General features: G+C 50.6%; 1 protein-coding gene across 4 annotated transcripts in view; it reads right to left on the bottom strand.

The window, feature by feature from the left end:
* Pacsin2 (protein kinase C and casein kinase substrate in neurons 2) overlaps positions 1-8,823 on the bottom strand; it is an 82,245-nt gene extending 73,422 nt beyond the window's left edge. For all 4 annotated transcript variants that reach the window (XM_048354292.1, XM_048354283.1, XM_048354309.1 and 1 more), the window contains exon 1: positions 8,684-8,823. The gene's annotated coding sequence lies outside the window, so the exon portion shown is untranslated. The remainder of the gene's footprint in view (positions 1-8,683) is intronic.
* Positions 8,824-12,067: the final 3,244 nt, after the last annotated feature.

Raw genomic sequence — 12,067 nt, 5'->3', positions numbered from 1 at the left:
TGAACAAGAAATGTACTCACTGCCTTACATATGAAACTGCAAGCCCTCTGTTCTTCACTTTGACAATAAAGGAAAATTTTTTTCAAAAAAACAAAAGATATTCCATTTCTTCTCCCTCAGCTACCAGCCTCTATGGCATACCTTTTAGAAAGCAGCTGTGTAAGTGAGGCCTCTGGAATCCTGGGCTGTGGCTCCACCCTCTGACCCCACCCTGGAAGGGGGGGCGGACAACAAGCAGAGTCACCTTAACCACACACCAGAGGGGGGGGGGAGGTCCTGCTCTGTCCTTATCTCCCGGTTGCCTACATTACTGCAAGGTTTCAGATTATTTTAACCAGGTAAGTTGCAAGCACAGATCCTGTTTTAAGCAAAACAAAAGACTACATAATTTGTCTCATATCTGTTTCTCAGAGGTGGGGTGAGAAGATTAACTTTTAAATATTATTTTCACATTTGAGGTTAAATGACTCAGAATCTCCTTATACCAGGCACCAAATAAAGGGCTCTGGGTGTGGACTTCTCTCGGTGACCCCCTGAAGGTCACTTCGTCGCTGAGCCCTTCGCTGTGGATAAAGGGGACCTATCCCTATCTGGTGAGCAGAAATGTCTGACCTTTATGTTCTCTCAGAGAATGCTAGAGCCTGGAACTCTCACCCATGCCTATGGCACAGACCCAGCCTTATCTGCTGATACTTTACTGGTGTAGAGGTCAGCACTGCTTAATTAAAGCATCGTCATGTCCAAGCTAAACAGTGCCCAGCAGGCCAGCTCTAGCAAATCAGCCAGCTACAAAACCCACTAATAGTGGCCTTGGAGGGCTGCGTGGGGAGAGAGCCTACTTCGTGGTTGCTTCGAGACCACAGCTCACAATCTTCACACACCCAATTGGCGACAACTTGATTTGGTATATCAGAACCCAAACACAACTTAAAGTAATGAAAACGATCATGAACTACAGTGAGGGCCTCAGTTTATAATAATAAAATTCCATTTAATTCAATGGGAAACTTCAAAACTAGCCACAGTTGGTCCTATGCACTATAGATTGTCCTAAAGATCCAGACAGGCAGGCCCTGTAAATACCTCCCCGGAGCTGTAGGCTCATGTGGGGTTCAGCTTGGTAGCTTGGGAAGCCTCCAGTTCTGCCTCCTTCTCTCCTCTGAACCATGAAGAGAGAAGACTTACAACCAACATGGTTGTTCTGCAAACAAAATGAGAGCTGTAAGAAAGCTCACACTGTAATCTTCACATCTGTAATCCTACCTACTCAGGAGGCTTGAGATCTGAAGGTCATGGTTTCCAGGCAGAAAAAGTCTGAGACTCTTCAATAAACCACTCAGAAAAATCTGGAAATAGATTTGTGGCTTAAGTGATAGAGCACTAGCCTTAAGCACAAAGAGGCTCAGGGACAGCACCCAGACCCTGAGTTCAAGGGCCAGGATGGAAAAAAAAAAAAAAAAGAAAGAAAGAAATATTGGGATATTTGACTAAGGAAGGGCACAAAGTCAGCTGGTGGTGAAACTGGAACCCAAACCCAGGACTGTGTGACTCCAAAACCATGTCTCTAGCTTCTAGTTCCTTACTGCAATAATACCTTTTTTTCTGACAGTGAATAACCTGTGAGCATAAACCATATTGACAGAAAAGCAGAATGCAGGCAGCTACTGTATGACCCAATGAAATTATAAATGCAGGCAAATGATGAATCAAAAACTCAGGGCAGGGCTGGGAATATGGCCTAGTGGCAAGAGTGCTTGCCTCGTATACATGAATCCCTGGGTTCAATTCCCCAGCACCACATATATAGAAAACGGCCAGAAGTGGTGCTGTGGCTCAAGTGGCAGAGTGCTAGCCTTGAGCAGAAAGAAGCCAGGGACAGTGCTCAGGCCCTGAGTTCAAGGCCCAGGACTGGCAAAAAACAAAAACCTCAGGGTACTACCCTGGAATCCCACTGCTTCCTAGAATAAACTGATGGCAATCTTCCAGCAAGAGGGGACACAGGTGGCCTTTGTGAAAAGGAACCACCTGAATTACCTACTACTAGTGCCCTGCTGACTCCTCAATTGACCTCTTGCTTCTGCAAAGACCATCCTGCTCTGTTAAGACCCTGAAACCACTGCCCACTGAATCCCATCCTCCAAGAGAAGGTCCTGACTCCAAGCCTACAGTGAGGCAGGTCGCAAGGCAAGCTCACACACACAGCCTTACCTCCCTCCATGCTCCACAGCCCCTCTCACCCACACCACTTGCACCCACATTCTTGATGGCTCTGCAGCCCTCACTGGGACTCGGCATTGGCACCAATGGCTCGGGCAAAGGCCGCTTCCCTGAAGGTCATCCCTCTGAGCACCCTCCGGGCATCCAGATCCCCTCTACTGCTGCACCCATTTCTATTTGGTCTAGTCTCTGTCAAGGTGAATTGTAACTGTGTCTAGGCCTGCCTCTAACACTTGAGTTGCCTCTATGGGGAACGAGAGTCCTTAATCCCCAAATCCCAGAGACTTGAACATGATTATTGGCTGTCATTGGCCACTAGCACAATTCATACCCAACTTTCAAACCACTCAGAGGCTCTGGACCCAGGGAGGGAACTCAGGCTGCAGAAAGCATCTCATCAGATGGAGCAGAGCCAGGAGCCAACAGAGTGGCCAAGATGGCCCACTTGAACTCACCTACACACACACACACATCCTCCAAACACTCGGAATCCAGAGGGTGACAGTGAAGCTCAGAGCTAGACATAATGGTATACTCTTGTAACCTCAGCACTTAGGGGACAGAGGTAAAAAGATAATGAGTTCAAGGTTAGCCTGGGCTATCTAATGAGATGCTGTCTCAAAAACATAAAACTCCAGTACTTCTATCAGTAGCTTAATCAGAGTCCTCCAGCTCTCTGTGGACAGCCCTGCCACTATCATTATCTCAATCACAGAAAGGAAGCCAATGGAAGGGAAAGGCCCACAGACGACTCCTGGGCAGAGCAGAGACTCGTGATTGCTAGCAGTGAATCGGGCATGCGGCGGGTCCATACCCACGCAGGCATGACAACCCAGCCCTGCACAAGGGCCGCAGCCTGGTTCGCACAGTCCATCCCAAGGTTCACCCTCCGACAGCCTCACATCCTTCCAGATGTCTGCCTCCTCGGGTGACTTTCTTATGCTTAGTGCTCAGAATCCACTGCTTGCCCTTAGCATCCACTGTCACAGAGGCTGAAAGTGTCTGCCCTGTCCTCTCGGGTACTGAGGAAGGCACCTGACATGGACAGACCCCTTTTCCACATACCACTGTCATCTCCTGACCGACATGGGGGTGATATCCCAAAGGACAGCAGACTCTACACAGATCACAGGTGAGTGACACCTACCGTGGGCAGCGCTGTCAACTCCCAGGCCTAGGTAGCCAAAAGATGGCATGAGAATGATGACATTCACCAGACATAAGCAAACCCCCTAACATCCGCACACTTGGGGTTTCATGTTCTTCCACATTCCACATATGTGAACTCTTTATACAACTCAGACTTTCTCCATAAAGTGTTAGGAATCTGACCAGAAGGCCACAGAAGCTACTGCTGGACAAGCATGACCATGGGCACGATTTATGACCATCTTTCCAACCAGACAGAGGCTCTGGGTCTGGGGAGGGACTTCAGGCTGCAGACGTACCTCAGGGAGTGAGGGGATGTTTGGACGGGACAAGTCAAACATTAAGAATTTTAACTAACAGCTATGTTGCAGTTTTATCCAGTACTAAGCAACTGAGAAGCAATTCTTTCATGTAGTCTTTAATTAATAAACATTGAATAAGTCTGCTCAAAATACCCAACACCAACAAATTTGCCCCAGTGAAAAAAACACATCCAAGAACAAAATAACCTTTTCAAGGGCAGACAGAAAGGTGTTCAGTGATCCAAACTCTAACAGAAAAACAACAGTCTTTCATCAGATGAACAGATAGTTTCCTCTGCAAGTGACACATTCTGGGATATTTACACTGCCAAACATAACTCCTAATGACAACCACCAAGGAAGCAAAACCTAGTGGAAAAACCCCATGCTGGCCTCCAGGAGCACCAATCCTGGTCACAGGATGGGCCTCTGGCTGCAGAATCTAGTCAAAGCAACGGTCACACCCTGGCACCCCTCCCTGCATCACAAAAAGGAGTCTCTCTCACAATCCATACTCACCCAGAAATGTTTTCAGTGAAAAAAAAGGGGGTGAAAACCCTTTGGAATGTGTGTCAAGTCATCGTTATTATTAGCTCAAAGAGGACAGGGAAAATAGGATTATGGCGTATCTGAGGGGAGAGGCAGCTTAGGAATGCGCCATGCTCACTCACTCACCATTACACCACACTAGGGACAGGCAGCGTGGGATGGAGCGATCCCGTTCTTAACCCGGGCCTAGGTCCCTGAAGTCGCCCGTGTTACTTTCCGGGTAAGGGGGTTACAGCTGTCATCAGGGCCTCAAAAGCTTAAGAACCTCTGAGCCTATGTTTATAAATGAGTTTACATTTATAAATAAAGTGGAGGCCCTAAGATCTGTGTTGACTATCCTAATCTCAGATTTAGTCAAAGAAAGGCCAGAGCTTGTGGTTCCTTGGTCTCCGTCCATCTTCTCCACCATCCCAAATATTGAGGGGGGAAAAAAATCACCAATTTCACACAGCTACACAGTATTACATAAGCCAACAGTCACATCGTTTCTTTCCATGGTGTCCTCGGTGGCAGTACTCTGGGCTTGAAGTCAGTGCTTACACTTGCTAGGTTCTTCCAATGGAGCCATACCTCCAACCCTGTTTTTCACCGGTTATTTCTGAGATGCGGTCTTGCTTCTCACCCGGATGCCTGAGCTTGGATCTACTACTTCAGGCTTTCCATCACTGCAGAGATCACAGACATGTCCCATCGGGGTCCAGCTCCCTCCAAGCAGAGTCTTGGACTCTCCTGCCCCAGATTCTCCCAACCCCGGCTTCCCACACAGCACTCAGCTGCGGGTTAAGGAGTCTCGTTTACTTTCCTGCCTGGGCTGGTCTGGAATCTCGAACCTACTGTTCTCAACCTCCAAAGTAGCTGGGGTTATAGGCGTGATCTAGCTGAAGTCATTCATAATTGAGTCAGCACTGTGTCCGCTGCTATCTCTTCATTTCTCTCTAGCTCAGTGCCTAGAACCATGAAGCATGAACTCTGGGCCTGGACGCTGCCCCTGAGCTCTTTTAGCTCAAGGTTGGTGCTCTACCACTTGAGTGGCAGTGTCACTTCCTGCCTTTTCTGTGATTAATTGGAGATGAGATTCTCACCAATTTTTCTGCCTGGGCTGGCTTTGAACTATGATCCTCAGATCTCAGCCTCTAGAGTAGCTAGGATAATGGGTGTGAGCCACTTAGTACCCAGATAAACTGAAATGTTTTAAATGAGCAAGAGATATAACTCAGTGATAGAGCACTTGCCTAGCATGTGTAAGACCCTAAAGTCACTTGCCTAATAAATTAAAAAACTTTAAAGGCCAGGTACCAGTAGTTGTAATCCTAACTACTCAGAAGGGTGACATTTGAGAATCATAGTTCAAGGCCATCCCAGATAGGGAAGTGTAAGAATCTCTGCTGACCTACCCAAAACTCCAGAAATAGAGTTGTGGCTCAGGTGGTGGAGTACTAGATTTGAGCAAGAGAACACCCAGGTGCTGAGTTCAAGGGCTGGCACAAAAAAATAATAGAAATTTTAAAAGGATATTATGCTAGGAAACAGGTAAATGAGGCTACTGTGTTGTATCAACCAAAAAGGTAGACACCTAATCACTAGAATAAATAAAAGCCAGTGCATAAAGGGAAGTTGGGAGCTAGGCATGGCGCACAACTGTAATCCTAGCACTCAGAGGCACGGGCAGGAAGATCTGGGAATTTGAGGCCAGCCTGGGCTACAAAATGATACCCTCTCAAAATAATACATACATACGTAACATTTTTTTTAAAATAAAAGGTAAGAACTTTTTCAGTTTTAGGTGTCATTTTAATCCAAAAACCCAAACTTGTGCCAATGGCCACCGTCCCTCAGGTCTTTTATCTTTGGAACTATACTGATGGAAAAAATGTCACACTGTACAGAATAGTTGAACTGTCCATCCTCTTGCCTCAGCCTCTCAAGTGCTGGAATTATAGGCCTTTACCGGTGAAGTACTAGGATTATAGACATGCATAAAGCACCATACTCTGCAGAAATATTCTTTTAAGATGGTCTACTACGAGCAGATAGAGAAAATAATCTGAATATTCAAGCCTCAAGGGATTCCTAGAGAGCCATCCCAGGGACCGCCCCTGACGCCCACCAGGAGCCACGTTTCAGGCAGGGAAAGGTTTTCAGGTATGTGAAGATGGAGATAGAGCTGCGCTGTGGAATGTAAATGGCATAACAACCCATGCCTCTGTTGCCTTCAGGTATGCAGCTGCGGCTCCAAATGACTGGAAAAAAACTGACCCGGCCAGCTCATGTGAAAGTGGTCATTACCTGCGTAATCTAAAGGGTGGCCTCCAGGAAGCCAAATGCAATGGGATGGTAGATAAGGCAGGCCAGAGTCAGCTGGGAGGTTCAGGTGAAAATGGTAAGGGAGCACTTGGTAAATGCTACTCTCCAGGTACCATTGCCATCGTTGACTGTTGGTTTTTTAAAAAATAATCTATAATACCCTGGAATGATAACCCCTTGGCCCTCTCAGAAGCAGGAAGCTTTAACCCCGAGTCTTCACCCCAGTCAGCATAAACTTGCATGTGAGAGAAAAGATGAAAAAGCTAAGGACAGATGTCCCTCTGGTCCCACCCCGGGAGCCCCTGCCGTCAGACATGAGAACTGGGCACTGCACCCCAGGAAGGGCAAGCTTACCTCCCTGTAGCAGGCCACACTGGAAATCTAGATGCTAGTTTTTACATTTCAGATTATTGAAATATTTTGACCCCTTCACGTTTGGGATTAAAAGTAACGAGGTTCCAGTTCCCAAGACAGCATGAACTAAAATACCATTTCCATTCAAATGAGCTATTCCTCTCCAAAAGAAAACTGAGTAATTGTGCCGACCTAATCACTAATCTACTCTGTGTTATGTTACTTTCCCAAGGAATAAATACCATCAGCCTAGTGGCCAGTTTCTTTAAAGCTTCGAGACTATTGTCAAAGGAAAGCAAATCACAGAAAAGTTTTTTTGATGTAGTGGCCTCATATCTCATGTAGTATAACCTCATCAAGGAGACTGCCGAGCTCCAGAATGAAGTTTAAATACACATACACCAAAGCTTTCCAGGTGAATCAAGAGAAATCCAAACTACACTGGCACTCATTCAAGGCCTCTAAGGAGAGGTTACAGACTGGGCTTATGAATCAAGCAGAGTAAATCCTACCAACAGCACTGGCTGATTCAGCAGGGGTCCACCTAGCCGGTCCCTTGCCCCGAACTCCAAGCTGCGGCAATCCTAGGAGAGCATAAGCACAACTTCCAGCATATTGGATTAAGTGTAGAAGGAGAAGATAAACAAAAGGGAAGGCAGGCATAAGCTCATGTCCACAGCTCAGGTTTAAATTCTTTGGGCCTGCCTCTAGATTTTCACCAGGACAGCTGGGGGAAGTGTTTGGTAAACAGCCTAATGAGTAGCCCTGGAGACTCAAAGCGGCCTACTCCTCAACCACAAAATCCCAGGACTGCCAAGGTAAGGAAAATAAGACAAGAGCCAGGAATGGTGCGCACACGCACACGCACACGCACACACACAAGGCCATCTGCCCTCTGGCACTCCTGGGGCGTGTCCACTTCCAAGTCTGCGGCTGTGCCGGACCCCAGGTGACAGCCAGGCTTGCTCCCCTGACTAACTTGCAGAAAGAAAACCCACCTTGTCTGGGGGCTCCCCAACCCAGTGAATCACAGAAAGCCGGCGGCGGCGGCCGCTGTCTGATGACCGTGGCTGGCCAGCCCCAGGGAGGAGAGAGGGAGCGCACATCGGATTCAAGCAGTCTGGAAAAGTCTGCAAATCAAAAGAGCGAACACCCCCAACCTTTCCTGCCCTCCCCGCTCGCCAACCCTAGATCCTGCTCACAAGGGAAGGAGGGTTCAGCAGCTCCCCCAACACACACACACGCACACACACACGCACACGCACACACGGAGGCCGGGGAGGGTGAGAAGGAAGGAAATGGAGGACGGCCACCAAAGCGCCCCAAATAAGTGCATCCGCATGAACCCCGGCTGCTCGGCCGGCCCCCGGCCACCCCCCGCCCCCGCCACTCCTGGCCCAGGCCCTGGCCGTCACCCGCGCTTCCCAGACGCCCGTCTCCCCCAGACCCGCTGCCCGCCCGGCGCCCTCGGAGCCCAGACCCCCTGACACCGCCCGCGCCTCCGGACGCCGCGCCGCCTCCACCTCGGCCCGCAGCCCCCCCCCCGCCACCAGCAGCCCTCGAACCCCGCTACGGCCCCCACCTCGGAACCCGGCTCTCCCCACTCCCCCGAGCGCACCCGGTCCGCCCCGACGTCCTCCCCCCCCCCCCGGCGCCGCTCCCCCTCCGCGGGGACCCCGAGTTCCCAGCGGCGCGGCCCGCCGGGCTCGGCCCAGGACGCGGCGGGCCTGACAGGGCGCGGGCCCGGCTGCCGACCCGCGCCCCCGCGTCCTTCCCGGGCGCCCCAACCGTCGCGACGTGCCCCTCACCTCAGCAGTCACTCGACTTCCGACCCGCCGTGGCTCCCCACCCCGCTCCGGCCGGGACGGCGTCTCCAGCCCCGGGTTCAACTCCGACCCCGACTCCCGGTCTCACTCTGACCGCGCCGCCCGGCCCTACCCAGACCCGCCGCGGCCGCTTCTGCCGCCAGCCGCGACCGCCCCGCCCCCGCCGCACCCGCTGTGCTCGCCTCATTGGCTGCCTGGCAGCAAGCCCCGCCCTCCAGCCGCTTCCGCACTCCGGATTGGGCGAGGGGAGCTCGCGGGAGGCACGCCCCCTGGCGCGCGCCAAGGGACGACCTAGAGCGAGCATTAGCAGCTTCCCCTGTCAATCACAGGGGGAGTGTCCGTTTAATGACCCAGAGGCCGGCGGGGGTCACTCTTTCCTAATTCCGCCCCGGGAGCTCCGCGCCGCCGGGGTGGCGCTGCGGGGCGCCGGGGCTTTGCAGCTTTTGCCGACACCTAGAAGGGCAGAGTGCGGCCCGGCAGCCCGGGGGCCCGACCCGGAGTGCGGAGAAGGTAGACTTGGCAAGTTTTCTCCTCGGGAGGACGCAGCGTGCGGCGGGGTGCGGGCGGTTCCGCGAGTCTCCCGGGAGTCCGGGTTGAGGGGGGGGCATTCGCCCCGTTCGCAGGAACCGGCTAATAGTCTTAAGCGTTGGTTCACACAGCCCCGGTGAGGAGGACGGTGAGCTGAGCGGCGGTAGGCACCGGTGAGAGGCCCGGGGCTGGTGGCTCACACCCGGAATCCCAGCAGCTGAGGATTGGGATTCAAAGCCAGCCCCGTCTAGAAAGACCGGGAGACTGTTATCTCCAATTAAGCACCAAAAAAAAAAAAAAAAAAAAAAAAAAAGCTGAAGTGGAGCTATGGCTCAAGTGGCAGGGCACTAGCTTTGAGCAAACACAGACCAGGGAGAGCACTCAGACTCTTGAGTTCAAGCCCCAGAACTGGCACAAAAAAAAAATTAACAGTAATTAAGAAGAAGAAGAAGATGCTTAGGAGGCCAAGATCTAAGGATCAGGGTTCAAAGTCAGCCCAGGCTAGAAAGTTTTGTGAGACCAAAAAGATGGAAGTAAGTGGAGGTGTGGCTCAAGTGTTAGAGTGCTAGCCTTGAGCAAAAAAGCTAAGGAAGAAAGCCCAGACCTTGAGTTCAAGCCCAATACCATTACAAAAGGAAGAAAGAAGAAAGGGGGCTGGGAATGTGGCTTAGTGGTAGAGTGCTTGCATGAAGCCTTGGGTTCAGTTCCTCAGTATCATGTAAACAGAAAAGGCCGGAAGTGGCGCTGTGGCTCGAGTGGTAGAGTGCCAGCCTTGAGCAAAAGAAGCTCAGGGACAGTGCTCAGGCCCTGAGTTCAAGCCCCAGGACTGGCAAAAAAAAAAAAAAAAAAAAAGAGCAGGATATATACAAAATGATGAGGACCCTGTCATGGCTACTGCATCTGCACAGGAGAGTGTGTCCCTAAAGCAATAACAGTTGTTCACTTCCTAAACTGTCTGTTCTGTTGTTTTGTCCTTGTAGGAACTGAGAAATAGCTGGGCGCCAGTGGCTCACGCCTATAATCCTCGGGAGGCTGAGATCTGAGGATCACTGTTCAAAGCCAGCCCAGGCTGGAAAGTCTGTGAGACTCTTATCTCCAATTAACCACCAGAAAACCAGAAGTGTCGCTGTGGCTCAAGTGGTAGAGTAGCTAGCCTTGATTTGTTGTTGTTGTTGTTTTTGGCCAGTCCTGGGCCTTGGACTCAGGGCCTGAGCACTGTCCCTGGCTTCTTTTTGCTCAAGGCTAGCACTCTGCCACTTGAGCCACAGCGCCACTTCTGGCCATTTTCTATATATGTGGTGCTGAGGAATCGAACCCAGGGCCTCATGTATATGAGGCAAGCACTCTTGCCACTAGGCCATATTCCCAGCCCCGCTAGCCTTGATTTGAAGAGCTCAGGGACAATGCCCAGGTCCAAGCCCCACGACTGACGAGAGAGAGAGTGAGAGAGAGAGAGAGAGAGAGTGGTTCACATATGGAATCCTAGCTACTCAGGAGGCTGCAATCTGGAGGATAACAGTATAAGGCCAGTACTGGAAGAACTCTGAACATTCCATCTCCAGGGCTGGGAATATGGCCTCGTATACATCAAGCCCTGGGTTTGATTCCTCAGCACCACATAAATAGAAAAAGGTGGAAGTGGAGCCATGGCTCAAATGGTAGAGTGCTAGCCTTGAGCAAAAAGAAGCCAGGGACAGTGCTCAGGCCCTGAGGTCAAGCCTCAGGACTGGCAAAAAAAAACAAAAACAAAAAAACAAACATTCCATTTCCAAAAGAACCAGAAAAATGCTGGAAGTATGGCTCAAATGGTAGAGCACCAGCTGAGCAAGTAAGCCAGGGAAGTTCAAGGATCTGAGTTTAAACCCCATTGCCCTCCCACCTTTTTTGAGAAAAATTTGTGGACCATGTATAAAGTCCTTGAATTGGATCCCCAGCATCAGAAGAGGAAGGAAAAAGGAAATTGGGAGGGGGGGAGAGAAAGAGAGAAACCAACAAGTGACATCATGAAAGGCACAGCCAGGAAGTGTCTGTCCAGTGTCCAGCCTGAGCCACCAAGGACTTGTCCGGATCAAGCATAAGCTGGACTTGCTGACCTGCAGACCTTGGCCAGGGCACCCGGGCTTCAGGTCCCTGCTTCCGGAAACCCCCAGTCTCCTCCCAGGTCTTTTCTCCAGACTTTTGCTCTTTATTGCTCTGCCCACTGCCTCACCATCTTCCCACTTTGCAACTCCTGCTAGATTCACACCAACACCTGAGAGCCCCAGGCTGCCCACCAGAGGCTGCTGCCTGGGGTTTCCTGGCCCGGGGGAAGACACTGGTTATCATATCCATGGAGCCATCAACCACGGTTCTGTTTATTTTTGTTGTGGTTGTTGTTTGTCTGTTTGTTCTGGTAGTAGGGCTTAAACTCAGGCTCTGAGTGCTGTCCCTTAGCTTCTTTTGCTCAAGGCTGGTGGTGCTCTACCACTTGAGCCACGGCTCCACTTTCAGTTTTTTGGTGGTTCATTGGAGGTAAGTGTCTCATGGACTTTCCTGCCCAAGCTGACTTCAAACCATGATCCTCAGATTTCAGCCTCCTGAGTAGCTAGGGTTACAGGCGGGCGCCACCAGAGCCGGCCCTTCCGGGTACTTTAGACTCCCTTCCACCTCCCCTCTTCTTATCGCCTTGCCTTAAGACAAACACAGCATTCCTTTCATTTTCTGGTGCCTACCAGTTAACTCTGGGTCCTCAGCACCTCAATCCCAGTAGATTGTCCAAATATATATATATATATATATATTTTTTTTTTTTCTGGAGTTCCTTCTGCCTGCTATAAATGTTCTCCACGAATCATTTCC

This window comes from Perognathus longimembris, chromosome 1 (assembly GCF_023159225.1).
Source record: "Perognathus longimembris pacificus isolate PPM17 chromosome 1, ASM2315922v1, whole genome shotgun sequence".
Classification (NCBI taxonomy): domain Eukaryota; kingdom Metazoa; phylum Chordata; class Mammalia; order Rodentia; family Heteromyidae; genus Perognathus; species Perognathus longimembris.
This window is presented reverse-complemented; position numbering and strand designations above follow the sequence as displayed.